Genomic DNA, 5,383 nt, shown 5'->3' with positions numbered 1-5,383 from the left:
TATATATATATATATATATATATATATATATATATTAGTATAATTTTGTCCTTGTGACTGATGAGACGTTAAGCTGTGAATCAGAACCACCACAAGAATATGCTACACCACCATAATAAAAAAAATCACATTTTTGTTCCAGTCCAAACTTGTGTGAATAACACCAGTAGAAATAAATCATGAAGTAATCCTCTCTTGCTGTTTTGTGCATTGTCATGATTCACCCCTCCTTTTCTGCAAAGTCATGGTTCACTTATCCCCTATTACTGGAAGACCTCACCCCCTACGGATTCTTACTGTACATACTGGAAGTGGCATTGCCCAACCTACTGACATTTACCAATTAGCTGTGTAGAAACAAAGGAGACTCAACCAACAGCACAGTTTCAGTGCCACTCACATCCTGTCAATATTAATCATTACAAAAAGGAAAACACTCTTGTATAATTCCAGTCATCGTCCTTGGTACCTTTGTCATAGATTGGTGGTAGATTGTATTCAGTCATTTCAGTGAAATTATTACAATGTTCTACCTATTGTTGGGAATAGCAAGGGTCCCACTTGGCACAGATGTCAGTCCAACGTCTAGTTTTGATTTACATTTGGTTGAGTTGTCAACTTCCATGTATTCAATGTGAAATCAAAGAAATATCACCCTGCCATTGGATTTTGGTTATTTATTTAAGAAATTACGTGAAACAATGTTGATTCAAACAGTTCTTGCCATACAAAGTTCCATCTTCTGTGGACACAGTTCGTCTTTCTAAAGCCTCAGCTCCAGGCTTCGCTCACGTTGTCTTTTATTGTCGCTAATGGGAAGGGTGGGTGTTTCAGCACACAATGAATTCAGAAAGTATTCAGACTCCTTTTTTCCACATTCTGGTACGTTACAGCCTTATTCTAAAATTGATTGAATTGTTTATTTTCCTCATCAATCTACACACAATACCCCATAATGACAAGCAAAAACTGAAATCAAATTTACTTAAGTATTCAGACCATTTACTCAGTACTTTGTTGAAGCACCTTTTGCAGCGATTACAGCCGAGAGTCTTCTTGGGTAGGACGCTACATGCTTGGCACACCTGTTTTTTGGGATTTTCTCCCATTCCTCTCTGTAGGTCCTCGCAAGCACTGTCAGGTTGGATGGGGAGCATCGCTGCACAGCTATTTTCAGGTCTCTCCAGAGATGTTCGATCGGTTTCAAGTCCGGACATTCAGAGACTTGTCCCAAAGACACTCCTGCGTTGTCTTGGCTGTGTGCTTAGGGTCATTGTCCTGTTGAAGAGGAACCTTTGCCCCAGTCTGAGGTCCTGAGTGCTCTGGAGCAGGTTTTCATCAAGGATCTCTCTCTATATTTTGCTCCATTCATCTTTGCCTCGAACCTGACTAGTCTCCCAGTTCCTGCCACTGAAAAACATCCCCACAGCATGATCCTGCCACCACCATGCTTCACCGTAGGAATGGTGCCAGGTTTCCTCCAGACGTGACGCTTGGCATTCAGTCAGTCCAATGAAGTTCAATCTTGGTTTCATCAGACCAGAAATCTTGTTTCTCATGGTCTGAGCGTGTTTAGGTGCCTTTTGGCAAACTCAAAGCGGGCTGTCATCTGCCTTCTTACTGAGGAGTGCCTTCCGTCTGGCCACTCCACCATAAGGGCCTGATTGTGGGAGTGCTGCAGAGATCGTTCCAGAAGGACAACTTTCTCCCGTTTCCACAGAGGAACTCCAGAGCTTTGTCAGAGTGACCATTGAGTTCTTGGTCACCTCCCTGGCCAAGGCCCTTCTCCCCCAATTGCTCAGTTTGGCCAGGCAGCCAGCTATAGGAAGAGTCTTGGTGGTTCCAAACTGTACTTGGGGGCCGTCAATAATGCAGAAATGTTTTGGTACCCTTCCCCAGATCTGTGCCTCGACACAATCTTGTCTCTGCACTCTACGGACAATTTCTTCGACCTCGTGGCTTGGTTTTTGCTCAGACATGCACTGTCAACTGTGGGACCTTATATAGATATGAGTGTACGCTTCCAATCAATTTAATTTACAACAGGTGGACTCCAAGTTGTTGTAGAAACATCTCAAGGATGATCAATGGAAACAGGATGCACCTGAGCTCAATTTGAGTCTTATAGCAAAGGGTCTGAATACTTACATAAGGTATTGCTGTTTTTTATTTTTAATACTTATGCACACATTTCTAAAAGTCTGTTTTTGCCTTGTCATGAGGTACTGTGTGTAGATTGAGGTAATGTTTGTATTTAAACAATTTTAGGATAAGGCTGTAGCATAATAAAATGTGGAAAAGTCAAGGGGTCTGAATACTTTGACGGCACTGTATGTCCTAAGGAGAATCTCAATTGCATACTCCTCACCTCCTCAAAACCCATTGGATGAGAACGCAAGAGGTCCCTCCCCTCTGACCTTCTCTAACGGATTTTGAGAAAGATGCGATCAGAGGGGAGACAAGAAGTAAGCAATTGAGATTCTCCCCAGTGTTGTTCACCAAACACTTCCTTTTTAATTGTGTCCAGGACAGCATCCAAGTAAGTCTGCAGCGCAGAGTGAGGAATAGCCTTCCACCTAATGAAATAACATACCAATGGTAACATAGGCCTGCTATTGGAAGTTGGTATAAAGTGAACAATAACGTTATTTCAACTATTTATTCTCAATGCCCTTTAGTGTTATATTATGAGCTGATAGTAGATACATTTAAATGTAAGCTTTAACAAATACTGTATATAAATATGTAACATGTCCATCTAAAAAGTTAAGTATTGTATATATTAATTATTTTGACTGTATTTTTTAAATAAAGTCCTTCCGAAGGTCTTTAAGTTGGGATGATGTCAAGTAGGCTAGCTTTGAAGGAGAGGCTCCTTCACTAGAGACATCATTGGACTCTTTTTAAATGTGTATGAAAGTTATTAATTTAGAGCAAGTATAATTGTATATTTTGTATTCATTCATCAACATTCAAATCCTTCCATAAAGTGTTACTACACTGCTCAAAAAAAAGGGAACACTAAAATAACACATCCTAAATCTGAATGAATTAAATATTCTTATTAAATACTTTACATAGTTGAATGTGCTGACAACAAAATCTCACAAATTATCAATGGAAATCAAATTTATCAACCCATGGAGGTCTGGATTTGGAGTCACACTCAAAATTAAAGTGGAAAACCACACTACAGGCTGATCCAACTTTGATGTAATGTCCTTAAAACAAGTCAAAATGAGGCTCAGTAGTGTGTGTGGTCTCCACATGCCTGTATGACCTCCCTACAACGCCTGGGCATGCTCCTGATGAGGTGGCGGATGGTCTCCTGAGGGATCTCCTCCCAGACCTGGACTAAAGCATCTGCCAACTCCTGGACAGTCTGTGGTGCAACGTGGCGTTGGTGGATGGAGCGAGACATGATGTCCCAGATGTGCTCAATTGGATTCAGGTCTGAGGAACGGGCGGGCCAGTCCATAGTCTCAATGCCTTCCTCCTGCAGGAACTGCTGACACACTCCAGTCACATGAGGTCTAGCATTTTCTTGCATTAGGAGGAACTCGGGGCCAACTGCACCAGCATATGGTCTCACAAGGGTTCTGAGGATCTTACCTAATGGCAGTCAGGCTACCTCTGGCGAGCACATGGAGGGCTGTGCGGCCCCCCAAAGAAATGCCACCCCACACCATGACTGACCCAGGGCTCTGGCTGTGCTCCTCCTTGCACAAAGGTGGAGGTAGCGGTCCTGCTGCTGGGTTGTTGCCCTCCTACGGCCTCCTCCACGTCTCCTGATGTACTGGCCTGTCTCCTGGTAGCGCCTCCATGCTCTGGACACTACGCTGACAGACACTGCAAACCTTCTTGCCACAGCTCACATTGATGTTCCATCCTGGATGAGCTGCACTACCTGAGCCACTTGTGTGGGTTGTAGACTCCGTCTCATGCTACCACTAGAGTGAAAGCACCACCAGCATTCAAAAGTGACCAAAACATCAGCCAGGAAGCATAGGAACTGAGAAGTGGTCTGGGGTCACCACCTGCAGAACCACTTCTTTATTAGGGGTGTCTTGCTAATTGCCTATAATTTCCACCTGTTGTCTATTCCATTTGCACAACAGCATGTGAAAATTGTCAATCAGTGTTGCTTCCTCAGTGGACAGTTTGATTTCACAGAAGTATGATTGACTTGGAGTTACATTGTGTTGTTTAAGTGTTCCCTTTTTTTGAGCAGTGTATAAGTCCCAACTACCAACAGTTAAATTAAAATAAATGTCCAGTTAAAATGTCACTGTTAAAATGTTGTATATAACTCATACCCAAATAAAGTTGTTGACTTGTCCTATTGTTGTATTTGTGGCAAAAGCATACATTAGAGAAAAAACACTTATAAAACCACACCTCGATCCAAACAGTTTTAAAACTGCTTGCTATTTCCTCAAAGAACATGTCATATTAGCTCATTGGCTGAGCTGGCTAATCAGCGGTCCACTCACATCTATATTTTTAATGATGGTATAATCCCAAGCCATTCTGTTGTTGGGGGTACGCCTACACCATTCCAACACAGAAAAGCGGCGTTTTAACATAATTACCCATTTCTGGAAGAAAAACAATTTCACTCATATTGTAATTAATTATATGTAATTATATTTCATAGAAATCTGGACAGTTACTTTAAGTATTTAAATGGTATTCATTTTTATTGTCTTAATTTTGCATGGTAGGTAACACTTCAGGTGTGCCTGATTATTTAATTGCTCAAGCCAGATAGAGCAACAATGGTGTTTTCAGATTGTTCTATATCAGGGCTCTCCAACCTTCTTCCTGGAGAGCTACCATGCAGTACGTTTTTTCTCCAATCCTAATCTACCGCACCTGATTCTAATAATGACCTGGTTGATCAGATGAATCAGGTTAGTTACAACTGGGGTTGGAGTGAAAACCTACAGAAGGGTAACTTTCCAGGGACAGGGTTGGAGACTCCCTGTGTAGTGTGTGTCTGTCTGAAAGGCGAGCTTTTGTTTTATCACCTAATACCAATCTATTTTGCGCAATTAAGTATTTCTATTAAGTTGTGTCCTCAGTTTACTTGTATTACATAATTAATGTCCTTATACCCAGATGTATAGTAGCAACTGTTGTCGTCTATGAGATGTAGTGTTTATGTAGAAAATAAATAGTAATGAAACAAACTGTTCTGAGCCAGAACTAACTATATTTTTGTGTTGTAAAAACACTTTGGTCTCGCAGGGTTAAGTGCTTAAGGCAACCGCCGTTCTTGTCACACTAGTATCCAGAAGGGAGGTCCTCTGTCTTAAAGTTAACCTCACACAAGGCAATAAACTAGAAATTCTGCCCTCACCCAAACACCCTAACTTGTCGA

The sequence above is a fragment of the Oncorhynchus masou genome, chromosome 30 (genome assembly GCF_036934945.1).
Source record: "Oncorhynchus masou masou isolate Uvic2021 chromosome 30, UVic_Omas_1.1, whole genome shotgun sequence".
Lineage (NCBI taxonomy): Eukaryota > Metazoa > Chordata > Actinopteri > Salmoniformes > Salmonidae > Oncorhynchus > Oncorhynchus masou.
The sequence above is the reverse complement of the archived record's forward strand: the minus strand, read 5'-3'. Positions refer to the sequence as shown.